Genomic DNA, 12,408 nt, shown 5'->3' on the forward strand with positions numbered 1-12,408 from the left:
TTTTATGGATTGAATATGAACTATGAGCTGGAATGATGCATGACGAGCAGCTCCTGTCCAGTATCATTCCTTTTACCCCTGTCAATTTCAGAGAATGATTTCACTGACCACTGCTGTAAAGGTGTCTCAAGTTAATGGGCTTCTATTCACACTTGAGACTGAACATAACGAACAAAAAGCACTTATCTCAAAACATCCTTCATTACATCCAAGAGAGACTGGTTTAATAACAGCAAATAACTCCCACACGTCATAAAGTTGTAGATCACAGTAATGTTATCATAAGCGAGTGGAAACAGATTTATACAGTATAATAAACAGACTAACAGCTTTCTACTGGCATCAGATAGAAATAGTTTCACACTACATTATACAGTTTCGTAATGTTTATCAATATTCAGAACAGAGAAAGCACATTGAAACGACAGAATGGGGGAATACAGAACAGCCTAAATAATTACAACCAACAGTCATGTACTGCTAACATTGGCATCCTAATTGAGTGACGAGTGATGACAGCCAAACATTTGTATGAATTTTGTGGTTTTTGTAACAGAAAAAAATCTGTGCTCTTTATTAATTTCTTTGGCATTTTTCTCAAGGGTTTATCGTCGGTGTCATTACTTTGATATCTCATTGCTCCTTAATCTCACTTAAACACGTTTGCTCGACCCCTTTGTTGAGGTCAAGCAATGCACATACATATCCATTAGTTTCTGTGTAGTAGCAGCAATAAGTTGGTACACAAATTTTTTTCAGGGAATTAAAAACGTTCTGTTTACCTTTATTTATGTCATTATGAAAAATATGGTCGAAGACTACTGCAGAATATTTTACTTTACTTATTAAAAAGAAAACCTCCTGCAGTAGTGTGATGATGTTGAAATCATGGTTGTTGTCCAGGCATTTAGAAGTACAAGGACTGTTGTGTGTGTAGAGTATCAAACACTTTTTATTAGACGCTGTGTTAAAATTTAATTTCAGTTGATTCAGTACGCGATATTCTGAATGTTCCTCTTCTTTTTGAGCTGCTATACCATCATCTATATATGTGAATAGAGGAATAGCTGCAGTGACCCCACCGCTGTTGAACACATCATCATTTGCTATGGCTTTCACAACAGCCATCCACAAGTTAACGTTGCTTTTCTCCATCTTCCCATTTTCACATTCATTTTGTGTTAGATGGAGTGCAATTGTGAACTGGCCGCCCCTGTATTAGAAACCCAAACATACAGTAAATCAANAATGTACAGCTGTGTATCGTCCACATAGCAGTTAAAGTTAACATTATGTTTCCGAATGACATCACAAAGAGGTAAAATATATAGTGAAAACAATAGCGGTTCTAAAACAGAACCTTGAGGAACACCGAAATTTACAATTGATTTGACAGAAGACCAACCATCCACAGAGACAAACTGATATCTTTCCGACAGATAAGATCTAAACCAGGCCAGAACTTGTCCGTGTAGACCAATTTGGGTTTCCAACCTCTCCAAAAGAATGTGGTGATCTATGGTATCAAAAGCAGCACTAAGGCCTAGGAGCACGAGGACAGATGCAGAGCCTTGGTCTAACGCCATTAAAAGGTAATTTACCAACTTCACGCGTGCAGTCTCAGTGCTATGATGGGGTCTAAAACCAAACTGAAGCGTTTCGTGTACATTGTTTGTCTTCAGGAAGGCAGTGAGTTGCTGCACAACAGCTTTTTCTAAAATCTTTGGGAGATTCGATATAAGTTTTTTATATTTTCTCGGTCAAGGTTTGGCTTTTTCAATAGAGGCTTTATTACTGCCACTTTTCGTGAGTTTGGTACACATCTGGTGGATAAGGAGACGTTTATTATATTCAACATAAGAAGGCCAAGCACAGGAAGCAGCTCTTTCAGAAATTTAGTTGGAATAGGGTCCAGTATGCAGCTTGAAGGTTTAGAGGCCAAGACTATTTTCATCAATGTGTCAGGAGATATAGTATTAAAAAACTTGAGTGTCTCCCTTGATCCTAGGTCCTGGCAGTGTTGTGCAGACTCAGGACAACAGAGCTTTGGAGAAATACAGAGATTTAAGTTGGAAAAATAGGATGATCGAGCAGCAGTGAGGGCTCTTCGATACTGCACGGTACTGTCTTTCCAAGCTAGACGGAAGACTTCCAGTTTGGTCTAGCGCCATTTCCGTTCCAATTTTCTGGATGCTTGCTTCAGGGCCCGGGTATTTTCTGTATACCAGGGAACTAGTTTATGACAAATGTTTTTTGTTTTAGGGGTGCGACTGCATCTAGGGTATTACGCAAGGTTAAATTGAGTTCCTCAGTTAGGTGGTTAACCGATTTTTGTACTCTGACGTCCTTGGGTAGGTGGAGAGAGTCTGGAAGGGTATTTAGGAATCTTTGGGTTGTCCGATAATTTATAGCACGGCTTTTGATGATCCTTGGTTGGGGTCTGAACAGATTATTTGTTGCGAATGCAAACGTAATAAACTGGTGGTCTGATAGTCCAGGATTATGAGGAAAAACATTAAGATCCACAATATTTATTCCACAGGACAAAACTAGGTCCAGAGTATGACTGTGGCAGTGAGTAGGTCCAGGGACATGTTGGACAAAACCCACTGAGTCAATGATGGCTCCGAAAGCCTTTTGGAGTGGGTCTGTGGACTTTTGCATGTGAATATTAAAGTCACCAAAAATGTGAATATTATCTGCCATGACTACAAGGTCCGATAGGAATTCAGGGAACTCAGTGAGGAACGCTGTATATGGCCCAGGAGGTCTGTAAACAGTAGCTATAAAAAGTGATTGAGTAGGCTGCATAGATTTCATGACTAGAAGCTCAAAAGACAAAAACGCAGTAATTAAAAAATATATATATATTGAAATTTGCTATCGGAATTGTTAGCAACACCTCCACCTTTGTGGGATATGGTCACTAGTGTAACCAGGAGGAGAGGCCTCATTTAACACAGTAAATTCATCAGGCTTAATCCATGATTCAGTCAGGCCAATCATATCAAGATTGTGATAAGTGATTGGTTCGTTGACTATAAGTGGAAGTGAGAGATCTAACATTAATTAGCCCTATTTTGAGATGTGAGATATCACAATCTCTTCAATAATGACAGGAATGGAGTAGGTCTTTATTCCAGTGAGATTTCTGTGGCGAACACCGCCATGTTTAGTTTTGCCCAACCTAGATCGAGGCACAGACACGGTCTCAATGGGGATAGCTGAGTTGACTACACTGACTATGCTAGTGGCAGACTCCACTAAGCTGGCAGAGTGGCTAACAGCCTGCTGCCTGGCCTGCACCCTATCTCATTGTGGAGCTAGAGGAGTTAGACCCCTGTCTATGTTCATAGATAAGATGAGAGCACCCCTCCAGCTAGGATGGAATCCATCACTTCTCAGTAGGCCAGGCTTGGTCCTGTTTGTGGGTGAGTCCCAGAAAGAGGGCCAATTATCTACAAATTCTATKTTTTGGGAGGGGCAGAAAACAGTTTTCAACCAGCGATTGAGTTGTGAGACTGCTGTAGAGCTCATCACTCCCCCTAGCTGGGAGGGGGCCAGAGACAATTACTCGATGCCGACACATCTTTCTAGCTGATTTACACGCTGAAGCTATGTTGCGCTTGGTGACCTCTGACTGTTTCATCCTAAAATCGTTGGTGCCGACGTGGACAACAATACTCCTATACTCTCTGCACTCGCCAGTTTTAGCCTCAGCCAGCACCATCTTCAGATTAGCCTTAACGTCGGTAGCCCTGCCCCCTGGTAAACAGTGTATGATCGCTGGATGATTCGTTTTAAGTCTAATATTGCAGGTAAGGGAGTCCCCATGACTAGGGTGTTCAATTTGTCAGAGCTAATGGTGGGAGGCTTCGGCATCGTAACGGAGGAGGAGAGACCAGCGAAGACTCGGTCTCTGACTCTGACTCACTGCTTAATGTTCTCTGCTGCCAATGACTGGAACGAACACAAAAATCTCTGAAACTGGAAACACTTATCTCCCTCACTAGCTTTAAGCACAGCTGTCAGAGCAGCTCATAGATTACTGCACTGTACATAGCCCATCTATAATTAGCCCAAACAACTACCTCTTTACCTACTGTATTTATTTATTTATTTTGCTCCTTTGCACCCATTATTTCTATCTCTACTTTACACTTTCTTCCACTGCAAACCAACCATTCCAGTGTTTAAAAAAATATATATATATTTTACTTGCTATATGTATTTACTTCGCCACCATGGCCTTTTTATATTTTTATTTATTTATATATATATTTGTTTGCCTTCACCTCCCTTATCTCACCTCACTTGCTCACATTGTATATAGACTTATTTTTCACTGTATTATTGACTGTATGTTTGTTTTACTCTATGTGGAACTATGTGTTGTTATATGTGTCGAACTGCTTTGCTTTATCTTGGCCAGGTCGCAATTGTAAATGAGAACGTGTTCTCAATTTGCCTACCTGGTTAAATAAAGTGAAATAAATAAATAAATAAATTAAAATGGGGAGAACCGGTTGAACGTTTGTCGGCTGAATGAGCGACACTGGTTGAGCATTCCTCAGCATTTCCTTCCAGAAGCCATGAAGAAATTGTCCGCTGCAGGGACTGTGCAAGGGAATTTATACTACTATCTGTACTTATTGGTGGCACATTACGTTGTTTCATCCTGTCCTACTCTTAAATTAACCCTGCCTAACGATTGCGTCTGAACTGGGCTTGCAGCACGGCTATCCTGCCATAAGGCGATCGTTCTCCTGTATATTATAGTGCAGCAACTGCAATAGAAGGCATAATGTTAATGTTACTACTTAGCTTCGGCTGGTGGAGGTGAACCATGTCCAGATAAAGCATCCGGGGGGGGGGGTTAATAAAAAAAAGTCGAGTAGGGAAAAATATAAAACGGTAATTTAAACAAATGTAAGGTTGGCAGGTATTAAAGAAACGTAGCAACAAACCGCACAGCAAACCGCCCCCTTTTTTTATTTATTTTACCATTATTTTACCAGGTAAGTTGACTGAGAACACATTCTCATTTGCAGCAACGACCTGGGGATAGTTACAGGGGAGAGGAGGGGGATGAATGCGCCAATTGTAAACTGGGGATTATTAGGTGACCATGATGGTTTGAGGGCCAGATTGGGAATTTAGCCAGGACACCGGGGTTAACACCCCTACTCTTACAATAAGTGCCATGGGATCTTTAATGACCTCAGAGAGTCAGGACACCCGTTTAACGTCCATCCGAAAGACGGCACTCTACACAGGGCAGTGGCCCTGGGATCCTGGGATGCCAATGCCCTGGGGCATTGGGATATTTTTTTTTTAGACCAGAGGAAAGAGTGCCCTACTGGCCCTCCAACACCACTTCCAGCAGCATCTGGTCTCCCATCCAGGACTGACTAGGTCCAACCCTGCTTAGCTTCAGAAGCAAGCCAGCAGTGGTATGCAGGGTGGTATGCTGCTGCTACTCTGTTATTATCTATGCATAGTCACTTTAATAACTCTACCTACATGTACATATTACCTCAATTACCTCGACACCGGTGCCCCCGCACATTGACTCTGTACCGTACCCCTGTATATAGCCCCGCTATTGTTATTTACTGCTGCTCTCTCTTTTTTGGGGGTATTTTCTTACTGCATTGTTGGTTAAGGGCTTGTAAGTAAGCATTTCACTGTATTCGGCGCATGTGACAAAACAAATTTGATTTGATTTGATCATGACAAACCCAAAACAGGTTTGTAGAAATTGTTGAAAATAAAAACAGAAAACCTTATTTACATAAGTATCAGACCCTTTGCTATAAGACTCGAAATTGAGCTCAGGTGCGTTCGTTGTCCATTCATCATCCTTAAGATGTTTCTACAACTTGATTGGAGTCCATCTGTGGTAAATTCAATTGATTGGACATGATTTGGAAATGCACACAACTGACTATATAATGTCCCACAGCAGAGCAAAAAACAAGCTATGAGGTCGAAGGAATTGTCCGTAGAGCTCGGAGACAGGATTGTGTCGAGGCACAGATCTGGGGAAGGGTACCAAAGCAGCATTGAAGGTCCCCAAGAACACAGTGGTCTCCATCATTCTTAAATGGAAGAAGCTTGGAACCACCAAGACCCTTCCTAGAGCTGTCTGCCCGGCCAAACTGAGCAATCAGAGGAGAAGGGCCTTGGTCAGGGAGGTGACCAAGAACCGGATTCCTAGAGTCCCTCTGTTGAGATGGGAGAACCTTCCTGAAGTATACCCATCTCTGCAACACTCCACCAATCAGGCCTTTATGGTAGAGTGGCCAGACGGAAGCCACTCCTCAGTAAAAGGCACATGACAGCCAGCTTGGAGTTTGCCAAAAGGCACCTAAAGACTCTCAGACCATGAGAAACAAGATTCTCTGGTCTGATGAAACCAAGATTGAACTCTTTGGCCTGAATGCCAAACGCCACGTCTGGAGGATACCTGGCACCATCCCTACGGTGAAGCATGGTGGTGGCAGTATCATGCTGTGGGGATGCTTTTCAACGGCAGGGATTGGGAGACTAGTCAGGATCGAGGGTAAGATGAACAGAGCAAAGTACAGAGAGATCCTTGATGAAAACCTGCTCCAGAGCGTTCAGGACCTCAGACTGGGTTCATCTTCCAACAGGACAACGACCCTAAGCACACAGCCAAGACAACGCAGGAGTGGCTTCGGGACAAGGCTTCTGAATGTCTTTGAGTGGCGCAGCCAGAGCCCGGACTTGAACCCAATCTATCATCTCTGGAGAGACCTGAAAATAGCAACGCTCCCCTTGAGAGGATCTGCAGAGAAGAATGGGAGAAACTCCCGAAATACAGATACCCAAGAAGACTCCATGCTGTAATCGCTGTCAAAGGTGCTTCAACAGGATCTGATACTTATGTAAATGTAATATTTTCGGGTTTTTTAAAATTATAAATTAGTAAAAACCTGTTTTCGCCTTATCATTATTGGCTATTGTGTCGATTGATGAGGGGAAAAAACTATTTAATCTGTTTTAGAATAAGTCTAAGGTAACAAAATGTGGAAAAAGTCAAGGGGTCTGAATACTTTCCGAAGGCACTGTATACTGTTGAATAAAACTGACAGCAGTGGAGAGGTATAGATTATGGTTTTTAATGTATGCCCATTCATAAACCTGAAATGTAATCAGTCCTTGGAATAGTAAAGGTTGAATAAAACCAGTCTATATGAAATTCAACTCAATCTAAGGCAATACTGGCAATTTGTTTTGATGAGGCAGTTTGGGTTTCATTACATTTTCTTTGACATAATTTTAACCCTATTATTAACCATATTAAGCTTGTATTCTGCACATCTTCAATATTTATTTTTTCCAGTTATTTCTCAAATTAAAATAAATGTAAAGAAGTAAACGTAGGTGTAAAAAATTAAATAATTTGTGTTCTATTTGTAGCTGTCCATATGTCTGCCATGGGTTTGTTGATGTTTTGACATTTTCCTGAAGGTGAATAACCAATGCAAATTATTCTCTGGCCCCAGGGCCAGCTCTAGCTTTCTGGGGGCCCTAAGCGAGAACAGTAAGTTGAGACACCGACTGAGTACAAAAAATAAATAAAAAATAAATGGCCTGGGGCCCTAAGCTACCGCTTATGCCTGGAGCCGGGCCTATCTGGCCCAGCTGTCTCTCAGTGACTAAATAGCATACTCCAGATGCATCAATTATGACAGTGTGAAAACTGGGAACTTGACCATTCAGCCCCTCGACAAATAAACTTTTTATGGATTGATTATGAACTACCAGCTGGAATGATGCATGACGAGCAGCTCCTGTCCAGTATCATTCCTTTTACCCCTGTCAATTTCAGAGAATGATTTCACTGACCACTGCTGTAAAGGTGTCTCAAGTTAATGGGCTTCTATTCACACTTGAGACTGAACATAACGAACAAAAAGCACTTATCTCAAAACATCCTTCATTACATCCAAGAGAGACTGGTTTAATAACAGCAAATAACTCCCACACGTCATAAAGTTGTAGATCACAGTAATGTTATCATAAGCGAGTGGAAACAGATTTATACAGTATAATAAACAGACTAACAGCTTTCTACTGGCATCAGATAGAAATAGTTTCACACTACATTATACAGTTTCGTAATGTTTATCAATATTCAGAACAGAGAAAGCACATTGAAACGACAGAATGGGGGAATACAGAACAGCCTAAATAATTACAACCAACAGTCATGTACTGCTAACATTGGCATCCTAATTGAGTGACGAGTGATGACAGCCAAACATTTGTATGAATTTTGTGGTTTTTGTAACAGAAAAAAATCTGTGCTCTTTATTAATTTCTTTGGCATTTTTCTCAAGGGTTTATCGTCGGTGTCATTACTTTGATATCTCATTGCTCCTTAATCTCACTTAAACACGTTTGCTCGACCCCTTTGTTGAGGTCAAGCAATGCACATACATATCCATTAGTTTCTGTGTAGTAGCAGCAATAAGTTGGTACACAAATTTTTTTCAGGGAATTAAAAACGTTCTGTTTACCTTTATTTATGTCATTATGAAAAATATGGTCGAAGACTACTGCAGAATATTTTACTTTACTTATTAAAAAGAAAACCTCCTGCAGTAGTGTGATGATGTTGAAATCATGGTTGTTGTCCAGGCATTTAGAAGTACAAGGACTGTTGTGTGTGTAGAGTATCAAACACTTTTTATTAGACGCTGTGTTAAAATTTAATTTCAGTTGATTCAGTACGCGATATTCTGAATGTTCCTCTTCTTTTTGAGCTGCTATACCATCATCTATATATGTGAATAGAGGAATAGCTGCAGTGACCCCACCGCTGTTGAACACATCATCATTTGCTATGGCTTTCACAACAGCCATCCACAAGTTAACGTTGCTTTTCTCCATCTTCCCATTTTCACATTCATTTTGTGTTAGATGGAGTGCAATTGTGAACTGGCCGCCCCTGTATTAGAAACCCAAACATACAGTAAATCAAGTGCGCTCGAAATGGAAACATTTAAATAGCATTAAATACATAATACAGTCCATGAGAGACCAAGATCATTTAAATATATTTGAGCTACACTGTACATTGTTTTATGAAGACTCAAAGATAGAAGAGCGATAAATGTAGATCCATGCAGAATTGTCGTTTTCCTAATACTGGATGAGTTGTCGTTTTCCTAATACTGGGTTGTAAACCATGGAGTCAGGTCAAATAAATCTAAGTTTATTTGTCAGTGCGCCGAATACAACAGGTGTAGACCTTACAGTGAAATGCTTACTTACAGCTCTAACCAATAGTGCAAAAAAAGGTATTAGGTGAACAATAGGTAAGTAAAGAAATAAAACAACAGTAAAAAGACAGTGAAAAATAACAGTAGCGAGGCTATAACAGTAGTGAGGCTACATACAGGCACCGGTTAGTCAGGCTGATTGAGGTAGTATGTACATGTAGATATTAAAGTGACTATGCATATATGAGAACAAGGAGTAGCAGTGCGTAAAAGAGGGGTTGGGGGATTGCACAATATGAGGATACCGATTGCTCAGCCACAAGAAAAGTCGTTGAAAAAAACATTGTCAGATAATGAGATAGAAGCTCATGGTTGCTAAAAGTAGAAACAAACAAAATGATCTTACGTGGGCTGTCTTGCTGCGTTTGCCTCCTGGTTCTTTGCCGCTATAATTGTTTTCAACTCTTCAGGTTTGAACCTGAATAGGCAATATGGTTATTATCACCACACAGCAGTAGCAGACTATGTGTACTTCGCAGTAAAGTACTGTGTTGGCACTACACGAATCAACATGCAAACATTAAATAAATACATCACTTAAATGTTACCAACCTTGTGTGTATTACGTCTTCAATAACTCTTTTCACATTCTCTATTGTTAAGTCTGACTGCCCTTCTCTCACAAAGACGCTGATGAACACCAGTACGAGAACGTAGATCTTGGCTTCTTTGATAAACATGATAGTATACATCTCTGCTGAATGACACCATTAGAAAATAGACATTAGCAGTTCAAGCAGGGTTGACAAATTACATTAAAACACTGTTCATTCAACCAGTTTGTGCCCAGTGGGCAAGCACTGAGTTTGAGAAAAATTTCTGACAGGAAAGTACTAGCTATATGGGCTCCCGAGGGGTGCAGCGGTCTAAGGCACTGCACTCAGTGTAACACAGTCTCTGGTTCAAATCCAGGCTGTATCACATCCGGCCATGATTGGAGCACAGTGCGTCCGGTTTGGCCGGGGTAGGCCGTCAGTGTAAATAAGAATTGTTTTTAACTGACTTGCCTAGTTAAATAAAGGTTAAATATATATATCATTTTTTTTAAATTCAAGCGACATAGCTATAATGCTAAATCATTTGATTACTGAACTGTAGTTTACTGTATCTGTAATTTGCAATGCATGAAAATAAATTAAAACTACTGTCAGGTATCAGTTACAGTAGGTATTTGAGCTCTCTGAAGAGGTTGACTGGGTTGTGTTTTCAGTTTAAAAAAAGAGTTAAACTCACCAGCTGCAGCTCCTACTTCAATTGAATCTCAGTACAGTTGGTTAGACATCAAGACACCTGTCTGTCTCCTGAGTGAGGCACAGCTTTTATTCCTAACAGTGACGTGTTCCCACCAACAAGGGCAGAATGTTAGCCCAAACATGGACAGCGCATGTCATATTTCATCACTCAGTTATCTTTAATGGTACCCTACCATCTGAGACTGTAAAATATTTGCATAAGGAAAGACACGTACATTCTCTCCCTATTATTACCTTACACAAAACTACTGCCTCTACTTTCTTCATGTGTACATAAGTATAGTTCACAGAGGTCACAAAGGGTAGAAAAGGAAGAAGAAAATGTAATCAGGGAAAGAGAATGCTAAATTATCTTCCTACAGGTGTAGGATCTTCATTTGATCACCCTGTTGCAGAATAACTTTCCTACAATGAAACATTTCAAACTTGTAGTGTATTGAGTTTAAAGGCTTCTGAAGTTATAAATTCCACTTAATTTTCCCTTACTAAAAATGTCACATTTCTGTCATTGAGCAACATGGCATCATATGAATTGCTGTTTAGTTTAGAATAACAAAAGTCCGTCTGTAACATAGTGAACCCAGAAGTCGTCTTGTGTGGAAGGATGCTTTTCTCGCCTCATCTCATACATTTGGTTAACCTTTATCTTACATCAGGTTTGTTGTTGCAGGCAACAGCCCAGATCAGGCCTGAAATAAGTGGTTCATGGGAAATGAGTGCYGCGAGCTGGTTTGGTTGGCTCCAGTCAGATGGCATTASCTGAAACAGCCCCACTAGCACAGCTTGGGGGTATTTTAACTGTCTCCTGTAAATGCCCCATTCAGGTCAGTATCCCCCCACCATTCTAGTAACATCAGCCAGAATACCTTCACTTCTYTGTACACAGGAGGACCACAGTCAAGCCTGCCAGCTGTTAACACACAAGCACAAAGCACACCCACACAATTCTATATACAGACATTCTTCACTCAGTTTGAAGAATATAAATATACGAGAACACACACATATCACATGATTTGGCACAGGGGTGTCTGTGTGTTGGCAGATGAGAGGAACGGAATGTGTRAGCATGGTGCCCACACGTAACGCTGCCGCCCAGGCTGGCACTCCTCTCAGCCGGGAAGTGTACCCAGTGAACAGCAGGAAAGGAATGCAGACAAATATCTGTCTTTATTAAACAATACTGCTGCAATTAAAGTCTCTCTGTCTCAGACCGCTCTTTATACATCTCCCTCTAACACTCCTCCCCGTCCTCGTCCGATGCTGGGCTGATCTGGGAGATAAATGCTCAACAGTGGCAAGATCTGACGAGACAATGATTATCACACTGTTTCACAGGGGAATTAATCATAGTGAGGAGGCAGCTCTCTATATCTCTCTCTTTCTCTCTGGCAATGAATTTCGCACATGCAGTGCGCCATCACCAAGACTAACACAGAGTATTTAAGCAAAACCCCTATCCGGATGTTTCTGGGATAGGACAAAACAACAATAAAATATTTTTGGAGCAGTGTTTGTTTTGTGGAACATAAGGAACTTCACTGGAAATAGCCGCGGGAAGATAATTGGGGGTGGGGATGCTGTGATTCTTTTTGCGGTTGGGGGAGTGCAGAGGCTATGTCTATTCGCTAATACAGGACTAGTAAAGACCCTGTTTACTACTTTTGTGGGAAACATTTTTCTCAATTTTTCTTTAAATGTAGAATTTTTTTTAGGGGGTGCGTCTACATCCTCAGCAACCTTTCTTCCCGTGGCTATGCAACTGGACCTGTAATTCAGACACGTTGTCTTCCTTCCCCCAGAAACTTCCAGATAACCTTTTCTATTGAACAGTGTTGAAT

The sequence above is a fragment of the Salvelinus sp. IW2-2015 genome, linkage group LG4q.2, assembly GCF_002910315.2.
Source record: "Salvelinus sp. IW2-2015 linkage group LG4q.2, ASM291031v2, whole genome shotgun sequence".
Classification (NCBI taxonomy): Eukaryota; Metazoa; Chordata; class Actinopteri; order Salmoniformes; family Salmonidae; genus Salvelinus; species Salvelinus sp. IW2-2015.